This window comes from Megascapheus bottae, chromosome 8 (genome assembly GCF_031878675.1).
Source record: "Megascapheus bottae isolate mThoBot1 chromosome 8, mThoBot2.hap1, whole genome shotgun sequence".
Lineage (NCBI taxonomy): Eukaryota > Metazoa > Chordata > Mammalia > Rodentia > Geomyidae > Megascapheus > Megascapheus bottae.
The window spans coordinates 48,592,933-48,613,078 of NC_143516.1; the positions used below are offsets into that span (position 1 = coordinate 48,592,933).

At 34.4% G+C, this 20,146-nt stretch overlaps 1 protein-coding gene across 3 annotated transcripts in view; it reads right to left on the reverse strand.

Moving 5' to 3' along the window:
- The window catches only part of Fut9 (fucosyltransferase 9), a 157,430-nt gene that overhangs the window by 73,523 nt on the left and 63,761 nt on the right, over positions 1-20,146 (reverse strand). For 2 of the 3 annotated variants that reach the window (XM_090337705.1, XM_090337703.1), the window contains exon 2: positions 1,730-1,802. The gene's annotated coding sequence lies outside the window, so the exon portion shown is untranslated. Of the gene's footprint in view, positions 1-1,729; positions 1,806-20,146 lie in introns of all 3 variants that reach the window. The other variant, XM_090337704.1, reaches the window with a different exon arrangement.

Below are 20,146 nucleotides of genomic sequence, written 5' to 3' on the forward strand. Positions count from 1 at the left end.
GCCTGGCCACAAAAGAAAACTTATCTTCACTGTCATCAGATTGGCCATCATCAAGAATACAAGCAAGAGCAAATACTTTCAAGGATACTGAAATAAAGCATCATTCAGACTTTTTGTGGAGGTTAATTAATGAAGCCACTGTGGACATCATATATGGAGATTCATCAATAAAGCGAAAACAGAAATACATATTACCTTGCTATTCTCTGCTTGTTGGTAATAGCTTATATATACTCAGGCAGGAGCTCCAGAAAGAAATGTCTGAGAGAATCAAGAATAAAATACGTTAGGTGCAACTTGGTTGTTTCAAATATTTAGGGATTCCCTGAACCATGTAATACTTAGGAAATTTTTTAATATTTTTATTAAATTAATAGAAGGGTTACATTATATTTGACAGATAGAAGGTGGGTTATTTAACCCACCTCATGTTTTTGTCCTTGTTTCCCTTCCCCATCCTTTCCTCTCATCTTGTTTTTCCCTCCTCCCTATCCTAGTTCAAAAACTGTGCTTCAGAGTTGATGGCTTTGAGGGAAAGCAATTTGTTCCTGTTCCCATGATTTTGTAATTAATGCTTAGTATGTTTTTTTTTTCTTATTTGTTTGCTGTTAGACAAAAGACAAAAGTAAAACCAGTATAACAGCAACACTCATGAACAGTATATTGGAAATGAACGCTACAACTTGAGTGTAGGGTGAGGGGAGGGAAAGTGGGAGGAAAATGGGGGAGGGGGTAACAATGTTCAACAAGAAATGTATTCACTTCCTTATGTTTGTAACTGTAACCCCTCTGTACATCACCCTGACAATAAAGTTGGATTAAAAATGTTATTTTTACTTTTAAATTAGCACATCACATAGCACTTATCCTTGGTTAGTGTTCAAGGCAGAAGTGTATATTTCTGTCTCCTAAAAAAATTATTATTTAAGCTGGGAGTTTGGCCTAGTGTTAAAGTGCTTGCTTAGCATTCATGAAGACTTGGGTTCCATTCCTTGGTATCATATACATAGGAAAAGCTGAAATGGTGCTGTGGCTCACATGGTAAAGCTCTAGCCTTGAGAAAGACCAAGGACAGTGCTCAGGTACTGCATTCAAGAACTGGCAAAAAATATTTTGCTATGAATAAAACATTGAAAATTATTTCTTATAAGGTTTTTGGATTACAGAATACATTATGATAATTTATGTTCCATCAAATATCAGTAATTCTTCACTCAAAACAATGCATTTTTTCAGGTTTAATCTCTTCTATTGTTCTTCAGTAATGTGAACATGTCTTTACTATAAGGCCACATTTCAGGATTTTTGACCTATTGTTTTTATACATAATTCCAAACAATAATTGATATATGTTGCTAGTATACAATTAAAATTTATTGTTACTATGTAACAATAATTACATGTAATAATTATAAAATCATGTGATATATTATAATAAAATATCAATAACTTGATGATGTATATTATTTAAGCAAAGTTGAACTTACTGATATAGGAAGGTATCTAACTAATATTAGAAGATACTAACATAAGCTTAAACTATAGCACCAATTCAATTTGATAAGATACTTTAGAAGGAAGAGAAGAAGTTGGATAGTTTTATAAATGTATTCTATACCTCTGATGAATTTTTCCTTTACAAATTTCAGAAATGAAATTTCTAAGAGAATGCTGTATTTCCCCACAAGTTAGCTTGAGAAAATAAATACTCACAACACAAAGAACATACCATGGGAAGCTCAGAGACCGATGTTAAACTACTCCTCTATGTTGCCAAGTCCTTGAGGTATTACATTCTAAACCTGCTGGGAGAGAATAAAGAAGTGTATTAGCCAAATGTGCTATGTATATTAAAATAGTAACTAAATAATAACAAATTTAAAAGGAAATACCTATCATGCGGAAATTTTTGTAGGTATTATTTTCACCCTTAGAGCCATTAATTTACATTTTTTTCAATGTGAGGGAAAATGTTATTGAACCATATGATTTGATGGCATATATAATAAAGGCACTAATAAGATGAAGCCATGCATGATGCTATGTATCAGTAATTCCAGCATTGAGGAGGTTAAGGCAGGAGGATTATGACTTTAAGCCCAGCTTTGGTGCTGTAGCTAGACTGTGTCTAAAAACCAGAACAATCAATGTTGTCATCAAAACTCTAAATCCCTCATAGTATTCAAATACATCTCCTGCTCTCTATTTTCATGTTTTTCACTTATAACATAGAAACAAAATTAAATAAAATAAAGTTACAGAATTGTCTTGGCATTTATAATTATGTGGACATTTTGGAAAATGAAGATTAAATAATTAACTGACTAACCTAAATACCTTAAGTTTCATGTTGGTATATGTCAGTCAATATACAAAATTAGTTCAAATGACCAAACATTTGCAGGTTTTATTGAACTATACATTCTAAGATAAATGATGATTAGATTTAATATGAAATGAAAAATATATACATTGACATTCATCATTACAGATAGAACCAGGTATCTTTAAATGAGAAAATAAAAAAATAAAATAGATACACTTTCCCCCCTAAAACAATGCCTCTCAAAATTGTGTTATAGGCATTTATTTCCTGCCCAAACTGTGTTTTTTCTGTAGAGAAGATGCAATTCAACTAAACACATGTAGCTGGAGGCTACCAAGTATATCTGTTACCTGTGTCACATTTACTATGTGTGCATGCACACGTACACACACACACACCTTTGTTCCAATTCTGTGGTCCCCCCAAAATTGAATTTTTTGTCCTTAAATCAGTAAATTTTAAAATAACTTTTGATGAAATCACACTTAACCTTGGATTATGTTCAGTAGAGGGTGAAATTATTCCTCCATCCAATTAAGGAGCACCTCTCCCTACACACACGCACACACACGCACACACACACACACACACACACACACACACACACACCTTATGACCTTATGGTGTAAATTACTTCATGGAGTAAAACAAATAAATTTGCTGCCAAAAGAAGTCATAGAGGCAATTCCCATGACAGTAGTTTAAATGTATTGGTTTTAAAATGTTTAATTGTAAAGGTGATGTAAAGAAGGGTTACAATTATATGTCAGGTATTGAGTACATTTCGTGTCAAATACAATTTTAAAATTTCAGAATTTATAGACTGGACTTTAGGCTCCTTTTAAGGCAATAGAAAGTTTATAAATGCCTTCTATGTAGCAGAGAGAAGTTTTCTGTTACATTTTCTCTGCCAATGAAAGGCTCACAGTGTAAGAGAGGAAAGAGATAAACAAGGAAGAGGAACTTTGTTCAAAATGTCCAGTGGGGGACACAGATGTAACAGCATTCCATTTTCCTTGTCAGGAGCTTAATGGAAAAGGTGCGGTACAAGGTGAAAGCTGAAGGATGATCAGGCAGTTCTGAATGAACTAAGATAAGCGGGGCAAGGATAATACAGTTTGGGAGTAAAAAGCAATCTCTTGTGGAGCAGAGTGACAGGAAGCGTGAAAGAGGACAGAGGACATGCGAAAGACAGGTTGAGTAAGCAGGGGACTGGAAACTATAAATTTCATGGTCATGACAAGAGCTTGAAACTTACTGAATTATAACTGTTAATAATAAAATAATAAAACAATGCTTACTGAATTCATGCACCTTTAAGCATATATACATATATCTGTAGTTTAAAGAACATATAATTAAGGAACACAAATATTCACACACATATTTACATACACACATTTACACACATATACTTTACACACATATACTTTTGCCTACATATATACATATATATATATATATATATTCATGTCTGCACCTATTGCCATGTATTCCCATACTGCCGAGAAGGCCTATAAGGCAATTTTATTCCTATTTATATATGAGGATATGTGGAATGCAGAGTATTAGGGATTAGAAGTACAAAGTGGTCACATCATTTGTGAGTGATGCAGTTGAATAGAAGTCAGAAAGGTTGATTATAGCCCTACTCTACCCCACACCCTCACCTCACATGGTCCATACATGATGCTCTCTGTCTCTCTCTCTCTCTCATTGTCTGTCTCTATCTATGTCTTTGTCTTTCTTATACAGAAAATTAGTCACAATGCAAAAATGTTAGTTTTTTTCCTCCATATCAACTAAAAATTTAAATAAGAATCCTGGGGACTTACACTGGGAATGTGGCTTGGTAGTTGAGTGCTTGTCTACTATGCATGAGGCCCTGGTTTGTGTTCCTCAGTATTACATAAACAGAATAATCTGGAAGTGGTGCTGTGGCGGAAGTGGTTGAGCACTAGCCTTGAGCAAAAAGAGGCTCAGGGACAGTGCCCACATGCTGAGTTCAAATCCCAGGACTGGCCAAAAAAAAAAAATAGCAAAAGAACAAAAGAAAGAATTCTGGACCTAAAGGAACAAAGCCAGATAAGGAAGAAAGGGACAAGAGAGGGAAAAGATGAATGTTTTGTTAACATTTTACTTTGAGATTATGAGACATATTTGTATTTGGAGCTAGATGATTTAAGAGTCATCTTACTTGGTCCATATGTAGAGGAAGGAAGGAAGGAAGGAAGGAAGGAAGGAAGGAAGGAAGGAAGGAAGGAAGGAAAGAAGGAAGGAAAGAAAGAAGGAAGGAAAGAAAGAAAGAGGGAGGGAGAAAAAAGAAGAAGATAAAAGGAGTGGAGAGACAAGTGGAGAAGTCTATGATTTCCACTAGCTTCTGTATCTGTTGATATTCACTTTGGAATCTGATGCTCTCGGGATTCCTCTTCTTTCCTCCTTCCACAGCCGGTGTATTATCTGTGCTTACTTCTATGGTGAGAGTGAATGTTCATGCTACAGATGCTGGGTAATAGCAAGGTTGGCTATTGATGAGATTCAGGCCTGATTAACGTGAACCCTTTCTCTTGCTGAATTTCTGTAGAGGACACCTACGGCCATTGTCAAGAATCAATATCTGCTGGATTTAAAATGGACTTACATTTGGAATACAAATTAGTAATTTGTTGTAAAATGTTTAAAATTGATTTGTTTAAGCACATGCATATTTACTTACATATTTAATGAAAATACTCAATATAGCTTTACTGAGATTTGTACTGTCTTGTTATAAATAAAGGGGTTCTTTCCAGACATTTGTGCCTATCTGTTCCCAGTTAATGCAAAAATAAAAGATATATATATATATATATATATATATTATTTGAACTCTGGGCCTGGTCATTTCCCCTGAAATCTTCAGTTCAAGGCTACCACCCTACCCCTTGAGTCATAGTGCCACTTGAAAAGTATATGTTTTTTTAAAGTACATACAGATAACCTTATATTGAATATAGTAGATGAATATTTTGCCAACAAATGTTGGAGAAAATAAATCACAAATGCTTTTGCTTAGATCTTTATTTTTTTTTGCCAGGCCTAGGGCTTGAATTTAGGGTCTGGCCACTGTTCTTGGTCTTTCTCAAGGCTAGAGTTCTACCACATGAGCCACAGCACCATTTCTGGCTTTTTTCTATGGATGTGGTATCGAGGCATCAAACCAGGGTCTTCCTACAGTCTAGGCAAGCACTCTACCTCTAGGCCAACTCTCAGCCCTTGCTTAGATCTTCAGAGAATAGAAGTCTTGTGCAGTAAAACCAGTGATAAAAATTTGAGATCTATTAGATTGAGTAGCAATGTCAAGGCTGTTCTGTCTATAAGCAGTGACTTAATTTCTTTTGTACAAATTCCACTCAATAATGGATCATAGTTGACCAAATTCTTGTTTGGTTCACAATGAATACTTTTAACTTTCACTAACATGGTTTTAAATGAGGTTTCATATGTCTGTGCTTGGGCATGGTTTGTGTGCGCCTATTTTTCAATATCCATGTGGTTTTAGTATGCAGTAGACACTTCATTTCTGTAGCTCTGAGGGATTCTTAGCAAAATAAAACTTAATTCAATGAACGATAACCACAGACTTTAGAGGAACAGATTTAGAAAAGACAGATTCGCCAAGGAAGTTTTGATGGACAGAACAAAAGTAAATAAAGTTGAGACCTAGTGGTTACAGCCAATAACCTGTGATGTATGTCATGCTTACATTTCTCATCTGAATCCTACATTATTTATCAGCATGTCTATAAACATGTTCCCTAAACATGAGCAGGATTACATTTCTTATCATATATGATAGAGCCTTTTCTGGAAAGATCTGAAAACAGGAGATACGGATTAAAGTGGTCATATAATTCATTCTTCCCTCCCTCCCTTCCTCCCTCTTGTCCTTCCTTCCCTTCCTTCCTTCCCTTCCTTCCTTCCTTCCTTCCTTCCTTCCTTCCTTCCTTCCTTCCTTCCTTCCTCACTTCCCTCCTTCCTTTCTCTCTTTGCTTTTCTTTCCTTCCTTCACCTTTGTACTCTTTTCTCTTTCTTCTCCTTTCTTTTTTTCTTTCTCTTTCTTTTTCTCTCCTTCCTGCCTTCATTCTCTCTTTTTTTCTTTATCTTTTCCTGTCTCTTTCCCTTTTGATTTTTCTTTGGACATTTTATTTTTAACCACCTAATTTTAAGACTGTTTATTCACAAATGAACATGTACATAACTTTGTGCAACAAATTATACATAATTAAAGAATACAATAAAATAAAGTGTTTGATGGGGCATTTGAGATGGATAGATAGGATAAGGGAAAGGACTTAGATAAGCTGTGTCTTTTCTTGAAATATTCTATTCTCATCCTGTAACATAATTTTGAAGATAGGAAGGGAAGAGTAGTAAAAAAGAATGAATGAAGAAAAGAGGGAGGAAAATAGAGCAATTTTGTATCCATGTCCTTACTCTTATTTATATACAAGAAATATGTATATCTTAATCTATGTTAATGAGAATAAAATGAAACTGGAAGCCATTATTTTTAGAAATTTGTCCAAACAAAGCATTTCATTATTTTAAATAAAAAATGGAAGCAAATAAGGTCAAACAAATAACATAATCTAAAATGTTTTGTTCAAGATCTAGTCATCTGAATTCTGGGTCCAAACATAAGGCAGTGGTGTCTCAAAGGTGGCTTAACATTGAATCTTTATTTATAATAATCAAGTAATGCTTACATTTTAGATGTCCCTCAGTGGATAAATAGATAAAATACTTGGTCTTTATGCATACTGGAATGCAATAAGCCCTTTAACAAGAAGGAAATTCTAGCTCGGTGTCAGTGGTTCACTCCTGTAACCCTAACTACTCAGAAGGCTGAAGGCTGAAACTAGTGGCTTGAAGACAGCTTGGGCAGAATAGTCTACTAGACTCTTCTCCAGTAAACTACTCAGAAAAAGCCAGAAGTATTGCTGTGGCTCAAGTGGTAGAGCATTAGCCTTGAGCACAAAGAGGTTCAAAGACAGAGGCCATACCCTAAAGCCAAGACTCAGGACCTGCAAATAAAAATAAAATCCTGCCATGGTGGCTCATGCCTGTAATCCTAGCTACTCAGGAGGCTGAGATCTGAAGATCTCAGTTCAAAGCAAGCCCAGGCACAAAAGAACACCAGACTCTTATCTCCAATTAATCTCAAGAAAATGAGAAGTGGGGCTGTGGCTCTAGGGGCAGGGTAGTAGGCTTGAGCTGAAGAGTTCATGGACAATGCCCAGGCCCAGAGTTCAAGCCTCATGATTGACAAAAATAAATAAATAAATAAAAATAAAAAAGCAATGATGTGGCTCATGATAATGATAATGTGAATAGATTCAGTGACATAAGCTGGACAGTGAGGGACAAGTAGTATATGATTTCATATTTATATGAAATTTTAAAATTAGTATACTAGAAAGAGAGTAAACAGGTCATTACCAGGTGCTAAGTTAGACAGGAGGAATGTGATTTAGTACGCTATTAGTTTTATTTTTAAAAGTTATTAGTTATCCTACTTAAAAGAATAAATTCTTGGCCAGGAGTGTGGCCTAGTGGTAGAGTACATTCTTAGCATCCATGAAGACCCTGGGTCCCATTCCTCAGTACCACATACATAGAAAAAGCCAGAAGTGGTGCTGTGGCTCAAGTGATATAGTGCTAGCCTTGAGAAAGCCCACAGACAGTGTTCAGGCCCTGACCTCAAGCCCAGGATTGGCAAAATAATAATCAAAATAAAATAAAATGAAAGAATAAATTCTTAGGATATCTTATAACCAAAAGAAAAAAACCAACAAATCCAAGTAATGGTTAAAGATAGAGGTAGGCATTGTTTGCTTTGTAGACCTAGCCACTTAAGAGTATGAAATCTGGAATGCTGATGTACGAAACCAGGCAAGGCAGAATAATTATCTAGACTCTAACTCCAAAATAAGTAGCCAAAAACAGAGCTGGCAGAATGACGTAAGTGGCAGAACAGCAAATGTGCCACAAGCTGAGCAAATATTCAAGCTCCAATACTGCAATACTTTCATAAAATGAGAGAGGGGTAAGGGAGAGAAAGAGAGAGAAAGGAAGAAAGAGAGAAATGTTAACAAAACAAATGGGAACTTTTGTCAATCTCTGGTGTGTTCATTTATTGCTATTACAAATGGACCTCGTATTTTGTTCCTTGAAAATGTCATTCTTTTGTAAAGAACAAAGTAGCATTTCCTTCTTTCATATTGGATTACAGAGAAATTGAATCAATTTCCACTCAACTTCAGCATTTTCAAATGAACTAACAAATACAAGAGGATTTATTGGGATCCCATTGACCTTTCCAGTGTTGACTGCATCAAAATCTCAAGGGCTAACTTAGAGTTCAATTAACAAAGATTGTGCATAATGTTCAAGGTCATTCTGTTCTCCTTCCATTGAATTTTTTAGACTGTAGTACAATTTAATTACTCAACCTATGTGCAAAAACTGGGAATTTATTGATGAGCCTCTTGTAGGAAGTTGACTTTGAAAATAAAATGCATCTGTATTTGTCACCAAAGGGCAAACATAATATAAAGATATTTTAGAATCTGAATACTTATAAATTCCTAAGTATCTGGCAAGGAACAGAAAATGCAATGTAAATTTAGAATATATATTCAAGAATATTGTGATATTATTGCACTTTTATTATTTTCATATTGGTTTAAAAGATGAACTCCAATTATTGGAAACCATTTTTTCTTAATAGTGTTAATGAGATGTTATTTCTGATACTTTAAATAGAAATCCAATGGTAAGCATAAAAAAAGAGAGAGAAGAGAAATTTCCAAAATGGTGTATAGAGTTTTACTTTTATAAGAATGAGTTTATCTGCTGGTTACAAAACCAAGGAACATATTCCATATGTGCATGAAGCTAAAATTGCTAAGGTGATGTAAGTGAGACACACGGAGAGGCTCTGTGCTCTCCATTCTCTGAATTGTCATGAGTCATTTTTCATGGTTTGCTTCCTGCAATATGTCTAGAGAAAACTTGCAAATTTTATAGAAAACTATATCCTATGGTAAAGCATAAGAAACTCTACATTTCTTATCCATCAATTTGATGAGTATTTACTGAACAACTAATATGCACAAAGTTCCAAGAATGTAGAGGTAAAAGAAGCACAGCCTCATTTTCCAAGGACTTCCAAGTACTTAGGGAGATAAATGGACACAGGCATCAGGTTATAATGCAGTTAAAGACTCACATAAGGACTTGCACAAAATTTTATGGTCTCACAATGACGCCATATGCAACTGAATCTCAGGGAAAATGCTGCACAGAAGAGGTGATACCTCATGTTAGTCATCTGCATTTCAATGAGACTTTTGAAATAATTCCTAAAATTCTCTTGAAAATAAGATGAATGCATGTGGCTAGGATAGCAAGTACAATTTGAGTCTTAGCAGCAAATCTTTCTTAAAAAAAAACAAAACAAACAAAAAGCCTGATTAATGGCTCACTGTCAAACTACATTAAATATTCTTGCTCTTAAATCATGAAAATTTTTAAATCATTTAAAAAATAAACTATTTAGCTGGGTGGCATTGGCTCATGTCACAATCCTAGCTACTCCGGAGGATGAGATCGGAGGATGATGAATTGAAGCAAGCCATACGCAGAAAAGTCCATGAGAGTTGTGTCTTGAGTTAAAGAGTCCAGAGATAGATCCAAAAGTGCAGGCTCTGAGTTCAAGCCTCAGGATAGGCACAAGTGCGCGTGCACACACACACACACACACACACACACACACACACACACTTGAATTATATTGGTGACATGCTTGTTGATACATTCAAGAAAACTAGAATTGGGGTGCTCTGGCTACTATGTAAGTTCCAAGACTAATCAAGAACAATGATGTTAAACTGACACTGGAATTTAATAGTAAAGTAACAGATTTACAAATACACTTAGATGGTGGACAAATTGACAGAACTGTATTTTCTTCAGGTAAAAAAATCTTTCAGGTAAAATAACCTAGAGTTTTAGGTGTGCACAATGTGTGGAAAACATGGTGAAAATATTAATGTAATCAAACCATAACAGATAAGGATGGAAAGGGAATTAGATTTTTCCCCACATAAATTAAGAACATTAGGTATGACAATGTACATCTGAATGTTACAGATTTTGAAAACCATATTTAGAAATGGAAGATGCTTGGAAAGAAGTTCTGAGTTCAGAAACACCTAAAGTAACTAATTACTCCTTCCATTTACTTAATATTTTATTTTTGTTATTAAAGTATCAAATACATGCTGGGAATAAGAAATGAATTAGACAGAGTCAGGCACTGAGGTCCTCTTGTTCTAGTGGAAAATTATTTAAACTGTGAATTTCCTCTGGAAATTACATGCAGGTACTTTTCCTAAAATAAATCGTACTTTTATGTTAGTATAATTACTGCTGCACATCAAATATTTGTGTTAAGAGACTTCACTGTAATATTTACACACGTGTAAAGGTCATACCTTAATTGTATTCTCTCATCTTCCCTCTCCGCAGCCCCTGGCTTATGCTTATGAGACAAAAAAATGAGATACCTGTTTTAGTGTCTAGCTTATTTCCTGAATATGATGCCTTTCTGTTCCACTATATTCCTGTGAATTTCAATTTCATTTTTTCTGAATAATACTCATTTTTGTGCAGATACCATATTTTCCTTCTTTCTTTTTTTTTCAGATACATAGGCTGATTCCCTAGCCTGGCTATTGCATTGTAATAAACAATTCAGTTTATGTAGAGTTGCCATTATTGGATGATGACTGCATAACCTATGAATAAATACCTCCATCTAGGTATGAGATAGCTGATGATATTGTATTTTTATTTTCAATTTTTCCTCAAACATTGTATTGTACAATGACTATATAAATTACAAAGGGATTATAGTTACTAAGTCAGGTATTGTGTACAATTCTTTTTTTTTCTTTTTTGTCTGTTGTGAGGCTTGAAATCTGGGTCCTTGAGTTCTTCAATTCAAGGCTAGTGCTCTACCACTTTGAGCCACGGTGCCACTTCTGGTTTTCTGGTAGTTAATTGGAGATAAGAATCTCATGGACTTTCATGCCCAGGCTGGCTTTGAACCACAATGCTCAGATCTCAGCCTAGTGAGTAGCTAGAATTACAGGTGTGAGCCACCAACGGCCCAGCTTGTACATTTTTTTTTGAGCAATGTCACCCCTTCCCTCATTTTCTCTCTGGTTTTTCCCTCCTGACATCCCCTCTTGCTAAGGTATAGTTCATTTCTAACATTCTCATAAGCTACTGTGAAGACTCCAACTTATAAGCAATGAGGAGAAATAAAATCTAACTTATGTTTCAAAATAATTCTGCTTTTTGGTTAGTATGGCAACAGAGGAACAGGGAAGTGAGTATAATCACAGATGTGAAGGATCTTGGCATGGAAAATGCATGAGAATTATTAGGACAAGAAAAAATACAAGTCTAGACAATGTGAAGACTAAACACTTTGGGTTTAGTGAATACTGTGACAAGAAAGAATCAAGAATGGATCCAATTATTCCAGCCATGCAACAAGATGTAGTTGCCATACCCTTGAGATTTATGTTAGACTTCCATGGACACCCTATGGATTACTGGTTAGATACATGATTCACAAATTTGTGGCAGAAGTCCAAGCTACCTAGATTTTAGAAGTCATCAGAGTTTAGATAACAAATCAACAAACACATATGGCTCTAGGCATTATGCTTTGCTCTTTAAGTATGACTCAAACTCAAGACTGCCATCATTCTTTCTCATTCTCTTGCTCATCTGAAAATTTTGTTAGCAGGTTTCACTCTTCTACTTAAATACGCACGTATAAAGTATTTGCACCATGTTCATCCTTCTTTACTCATTCCATTAACCCATCTTCATCCTCTTTGTACATGCCCACCCATGAGAGTCTTACTTTCCTGTTTTAAAATATATATTAATTTTACAAAGGGTGTTCACTATATATAAATTACATTTTAGTTAAATCAACTCATTTCTCTCTCTTTCCTTGACCTACTATCCTCCTACACCTGTTTGTTTAACATTTTTCAATGAATTTCTTAAGTTTTCTTTATACATAGAAGCAGTGCATTTTAGTATTTGCCATGAATCTTACTTTTTAACAGATGCAGAAATTGAGGTAATAGTAGCTAGAGATGGATCGCGAAGAGAAGGTTGTGTTTATAATAAACAAGTGAAGGCAATATTCAGATAGCCTGATGCATGGGATGTACTATACAACAAGCCATCGCATAAAAACATCTATTGGTTGTCTGCAAAAAGTCAAGGGGGGCACATTTAAGGGCAGCAGAGGTGAAATGAATGGTTAAACAATTTCAGTTATGTGAAAAGAAAACTACAGATGTATAATTTCTTGAAAAGTACATGAATAAAGCGTTTCAATTACGAAGTGAGATCCACTTCTTCAAATGCTGTTATAATTTAAACAGTGATAAAGATGGAGGCTTTGCCTGGAATCATCACTTTAACAGTTATTGGTACACTAGACAAAAACAGCGATGGCAAGTTGTTTGGCAAGACCAACTAGTATCCATGGAAGGAATGAGTAAGGGAGTCAGTCAGGCAGGTGATCATTTTAGAGGAAGCTGTACAGAAGATCAGAGAAAGTATAGGTTAGTCAGAGGAAATCAGGAAAAGCAGATAATAATAAACAATAACCATACAAGTTTTAAATGAAGCATGTCTAAACAGTTACATCCCATTTAAGATGAATTTTGCTTATATACATTTATTCCCTGGTAACGAGGGATTTCTGCACATGGATAGTTAATGGTGACCTTACAGATGACGTGACACATCTAATATATACATAAGAAGTCACTACATTGCAGAATGGTTTGGTCCTGACTAACAGAACATCCTGAGCAGGCTGGGGGTTAGAAAGGGCATGGAGGGCTATTTGAAATGTGTTCTTGAACCATGGATACGCATCAGAAGAAAGAGAAGAACACCTTTCTAGCACCCTCTTGCTTAGGAAAAGTTTCCAGAATGTTACATAAAATAAAATAATAATTCCTTTCTTAAATGCCTTTTGGGAAGTGCTGAGTTAAGCAATGAAAAAGCTGCTTCTTCATGAAAATCTTTCGTGAGGATTTGACAACAGCATTTCCAAAGTTGGTTTGACCTTGGTCTTTTTCACAGTATATGACTACATTTGAGAAAAAAGTAGCTTTGGGTAGAAGAACCTACTTTTCTAACACAGCTTCAGCAAAGTTTTCATATGTTTACTAGCACTGTGGAGTCAAAAAGAGGTAGATTTGGTTTTGACTACTATTGTGTAGTCTTGAGGAACTTTCTTAACTATTCTGTCTCTAAATATATTCATTTGAAATACTAGAACAGCAATATATCTTTGTTTCTAAAAGACTCAGAAACAAATGAAAATATGTGTAAACTTCCTGGTACCACTGAACAGGCTCAAATTATTTAAGTTTAAGTAGTTACTACTTTTCCCTTTCCACGCTACTTATGTTGGAATGTTCTTTGTCTCTTAGTGGAAAATTCACTAAAAATAGAGTTTATTTCATATTAGTCATGTTTTGCATAGCCACACATCCCAGAATTTTACACGTGCACGTGTTCTCGAATGCACGTGCGCGCACACACACACACACACACACACACACACACATATCACACATAAATACAGGTGCAGACATAGTTAAGTTAAATAACTGAAAATACTGAAACAAATGCCATTATGGTTTCATGCCCTATACATGAAACAGCTGCTAAAATCATGATTTCAAACATTGTGAAAAGCTTTGAAACCATTTTGCTCTCTCCTCAAGAAAAGTGATGATTAAATGCTCAGACATCATAGAGTCACTAGAAAAGACAGTTTGATCCTAGCTTTTGTTTCTCAGAACTTTTATATTAAATAGATGGCTCAGAATTTATTAGCTCTTTTCTATATTTTTAACATGCATTTACATATATTGGAGGCACTAGCATTTTTCTTTTCTTCTAGTCTTGAAAACGCTCAATTCAATCATCACTAAAAGGATTCTATAGAAGAATGTGGCTTTGCCAATACATTCATCAATTTAATAAATATTTGGTAAATACCTTCACTATTTCAAGAATCATGGAAGGCATTAGGAATGTATTGCTTTAAAGATGTATTTCATGATTTCATGTGGAAGATACAAACTCTAAAAGGAAAATAGATACTATTCATATAGTTTCAAAAATAAATATAAGATAATATCCTGGATTAAATTCATTTTATGAATAAAATAGGGCATTTGGCCTTGTATTTTCTAAGAATGTGAAGAATGGAATAATAACCTAAAGACCACTAGGATGTATGTACAGAATGAGAAAAAATGTGCCTGGAATATTGTAGCAAGAGGGCCTAACATGACAAAAGTGTCAACGATAGTTGTGGCATGACACATTCAAATGTATATTCATCTTTAACAATTCTTAAAACAATCATCAAAAATTAGACCTCATATAGCCTTAGAATCTTGCAAAGATCCAGGTATTCATTTAAAGGAAGCCTGAGATGAGCTATCAAAATTGATGGTTTTATATTTTTACTACAAATATATAACCAGAAGTGCATTTTATTTTATTCAGTCATTTTGTGAAATCTTATTACAATTATTATTATTCCTATATAGCTAGACAGATCAGTTAAACTTCCAGGGGACACATGTCTAATTGTCTGAGAGCTGAGTGTTCTGACACAATAAAATTAAATTTGCCTTCTAAAATTATATTATCCGTCTGATTTAATATAAGGTAAATAAAGTATAGCCAAGCTTTGATTAAGGTACCTGAAAAAAATCTATATACATATACCCACACATTATATGCATATGTTTAATTGATAAGTGCAGTTACTGATAAAATTAAAGTTTGGTACAATTTTGACTTTGATTCTTTATCACAAACCCCTATCTTCCTATAGAAAACAAGTCTACTGCTTTAAATAATATATAACACATACGATATGCCAGATGGTCTTTCAAGGAAATTCAGAGCTTTTTTTTTCCTTTTTTACAGGGTTCATTGGAAATCCAATCCAAAATTATTTAAAAGTAAATGGATAGCTCTTATGTACCAATCACACTTTTGATGTGATTCAAATTGAATTTTGTTTATTTTTCAAGATTTCTTTTTGTATCAATACTGAGGCTTTGAATTCAAGGACCCATGTGCTCTTGCTCCACATTTTCCATTTATGACTGTCATTCTACCACTTGGGCTTTGTCTCCAGTTCCAGTTTTCTGAGTTAATTGAAGGTCTTGTGTATATCAGCCCTCTTTGGCCTCAAACAAAGATCTTCAGATCTCAACTTCCTGGGTTGTTCTGATTATAGGCTTGAGTCATTCATACCTAATCTTTTTCTTAATTTAAAAGATTTTAAGTTTTTTAATATATATATATATATATATATAAAGAGAGAATCAGTCATTGTTGCTAGAATTAAGAAAGTTAAATTCTCTCCCAAATATCTATTCATTTGATAAGTACCTTTATAAAGGTCAAAGCTTAGTTTTGAGAATTTTCACATAATAACACAAAGGGGAATGTTACTAAAATTACTAATACTTAACATTGCTGGACTTAGTTCATGTAGTAACATAATGATTCATACAACATATACAAATGTAAATTGTGCAGATTAAGTGAGCAATACTTTCATACTTACTAGATTAATTCAAATACTTGAAGGCCTATTAGTTTCAAAGAGGTTAAATTTCTTTTTTTTTTGTCCTTAGACTTGGTAGTCAGAGCTAAAGTAATAAATGGTGACTTGGAAGTAGAATTTAGTTAAGGAATTACAACTGGAACTATTTGAAGATGAAATATGAAAAGTGAGGCTAGCTCATGTTGCCTGATGTTGATAGATTCAAACTGAAGTCTTGTGATCACACAAAGATGAAATAGAGGGAGTCAGGAGAGGAGTCTAGAGGTAGATTGCTTGCTTAGCATGTATAAAGCCCTTGGTTCAAATTCCTTAGTACCACATACATAGAAAAAGCCGGAAGTGCACTGTGGCTCAAGTGGCAGAGCACTAGCCTTGAGCAAAATGTGTCCAAAGACCGTGCCTGAGTTCAAGCCCGCAGTACTGGCAAAGAAAAAAAAAAGATGCAACAGAAGGACTGAAACTTTGGGTGAAAGGTAAAGCAAGGTGGCCTGGAATCAGTAGTATTATAGTACATCATGTTTTAAAACATTTTGTAAATTAATGTAATCAGAGTATGAAAAGAGAAAAAAGTTCTTAATTCCATTTATGTGTTAATTGCAAACCTTCTCAGCCCTCCTCCTTCTCCTCCTTCTCCACCTTTTTCTTCTTTTTCCTCTTGCAATATCATGATTTTGTGGTGTCTAAGATACTGAGGAGCAAAACTACTCATGAAAGAGATAGAGTCTCAGTTTGGACATTTGCATTCTGAAATATTAATATATATGTGGGTCACCTATGTATCCATTTTAATATTTTCCAGTGTCTATTTTGGATATTATTTACATAGTGTGGGAAGTTAAGGTTCCTGCTCACAGATTCCTAGATTTTGTTCTTAGAAGACAGGTCATAGGGGCCAGGAGTTTGGCCTAGTGGCAGAGTGCTTTGCCTAGCATGCACAAAGCCCTGGTTTTCATTCCTCAGTACCACAAATGCAGAAAATGCCAAAAGTGGTGTTGTGGCTCAAGTGGTAGATTGCTAGCCTTGAGAAAGCCCAATGATAGTACCCAGGCCCTGAGTTCCAGCCTCAAGACTGGCAAACAAAAACAAAAACAAAATCAAAATTTGAGGGCTGGGAGTTTGACCTAGTCATAGAGTGCTTGCCTAGCATGCATGAATCCCACAGTTTGATTCCTTGGTTACCACATCCAGAGAAAAAGCCAGAAGTGGTGCTGTGGCTCAATTGGTAGGGAGCCAGCCTTGAGAAAGCTGAAGGACAGTGACCATGTCCCAAGTTCGAGCACAGGAATGGCAGGGGGAAAAAGTTTAAAAAAGAAGACAGGCCATAGACATATCAAACAACAGGAAATAGAAAATTTCAGAAAGTTACAATGAGAAAAATGAACACTAAGCAAACAAAAGTAGAAATAAACATATCAATTTAAAAGTTCTCTAATATTTTTTCTTAAAGAATTTAGAGCTCTTTGTCTAGCACTTATGACAACTTATGACAAAGCTGGTAAACAAAAAGTTCTTCACAGTTAATGCAACTAAAGGGACAAACTGACTAGAAATAAAGTAAGCAAAACAAATAAAACCAGGAAAATAGATATTTAAACATTTAATACATTTTTGGACAGAACTATAAACACTTTATTAAAATTCATTACAAATCGAAAATGTATTGAAGAAGGTAAATTACATTTTTGAATGTGAAGGTTGAGTATATTGAAGATACAATTTTCCTAAAAATATACTTGCTATATTCAGTGCAATTATTTAGAATTAAACCTAATTCTAAAATATCTATAGAAGAAAAATAATGGACAAGAGGTGCTACAAGACACATTAGGTGAAAAGAGTTGTCTATGTAAATCATCAAAAATAACTTATCAAGCTGTAGTTACATAATTCAAAGAGAGTGATATTTGAGGTATGTAAATAACTTGTGCACCTTAAAAATATAGTTGCACTATAGAAAGCTGATTATTTACATTGACAACTCTCATCAAGGGAAAAGAATAAACTTCTTAAGGAATATTGCTGTGATCCAGCCACTTTTTTGAAAGAAAACACAATGTCATGAAAGTGAGAAGGGGAAGAAGTAAGAAAGATGACAAAGTAATTTGTTAAAAATCTCCTATAAATGGGGCAGGAAACATGGCCTAATGATAGGGTACTTGCCTAGCATGCACAAAATTTTGGGTTTGATTCATAGATACCACATACACAGAAAAAAGCCAGAAGTGATACAGTGGCTCAAGAGGTAGAGAGCTAGCCCTAAGTCTAAGGACAGTTCCCAGTCCCAGGACTGGCAGAAACAAAAACAAAAACAAAAACAAAACCACATATGCATATACGAGGTGAATGACTAAATTCTACAGGTTTTAGAGGCCAATATTGAAATTCTCCTTATGCTTCAAAGTTTGGGGAATTTCTCTAAAGGAATACACTGCAAGTACAAATTCAAAGTAAAAATTTTAAATATTTTTGAGTATTAGAAGATATTGTAAGAAAGATAACCACAAGAAAATACATTTGATAAAAATGGTAATAATGTTGAGAATATTAACTCAAATGCAAATACAAGATAGTCAATAAAAGGGATCTTAAATAACTGCATATACATTTCTGTGACTGACTAATAAAGAAGAAAAGGAGGGATCTGGAGTGTTGCCTAGTTGTAGAGTGCTTATCTAGCATGCATGAAGCCCTGGGTTCATTGCTTGGTGCCATATACTTGGAAAAAGCGTGAAGGGAGCTGTGGCTCAAGTGGTAGAGCCTTAGTCTTGAGAAAACCCAAATACTGAAACCAGGCCTTGAGTTCAAACCACAAGATTTGCAAAAAAGAAGGAGGAGAAGGAGCAGGGGGCGGGGAAGAGAAAAGTTGTTGAACTGTGCTAATAATCAGAAAAATGCAAAGTTAAAATACTATAGAAATAACCTCCTATACACTTAGATTGACAAAATTTAAAAGTAAGACATAATAAGGAATATTATTGAGATAGTAGAGGGAAATTAATATTTATTCATCCAATGTGGGTATGAACAAGCACAAACATTTAGGAGACTGGTATAGTTGATTACAGACAGAGTTTCAAGAAACTCTATATCCATGAAAGACTACAAGAATATTTGCAGTAATGGTAGTTTTAACTTGCTGTGACAACAAAACATGCAGAAATACTTGGAAGCTATCTCAATATTTACTCAAATTGGAATCAATACATAAATTGTGAGATACTGCAATTGCCTACTGTGAATGAAGAACTATACATAACAAGATGCAAGGCAGCAAAAACAAGCCTTACAAAGATGTTTAAAGAAACAGACTGCAGAATAATCTACAGCAAGTAATCATGTTTTACAAAAATTCAACACCAAAACTAAACATTCATACTACCTAGAGGAAGTTCTAAGTGTTTAAATGTGTATGAAATTTATGATTACATGAATTTCTGAGAAACAGGAGTACAGTTTGATTAGCAAGGACATTAATAGTGCCTAAAAATGTGAATATTGTACTTATGAAATGAATTATTCATTGAACAATATTCCTTATACTTTAGATATATTATACAGGTTTAATTTATAAAATATCCCACATACTATAATAACATAAAAATAAAACTGTAATTGTGATTTCAGTAAACTGGAATTCAATGTAAAATATGTATGGTAGAGAGATATAACCATAGAATCCCAAATATGTGACTGATGCAATTAAAAGTATGTGTTCTAAGGTTTTGAATATACATCTCCCAAAGAAGATATGCAAATGACTGGCACATATAATTTTTAAATGCTTAAAAATACCAACCTCTGGGGAAATGAAAAATCAGAATCAAGAGATAACCCTCCATCCCAGTGAGAATGACTATTTCTAAAAAGAGAAAAAAAGTAGGAAAATTTGGTGGCGATATGAATGGAGAAAAGCTAATACAACCACTGTTGGGGGTAACGCAAATTAGTGCAGAAATTATGGGAAACAAGAGATTCCTCTCAAAACAGAACTACTATCCAGCCATCCCACTCCTAGTATATATGCAGCAGAAATGAGGAGATACCTAAACTCTAATATTTATTATCAA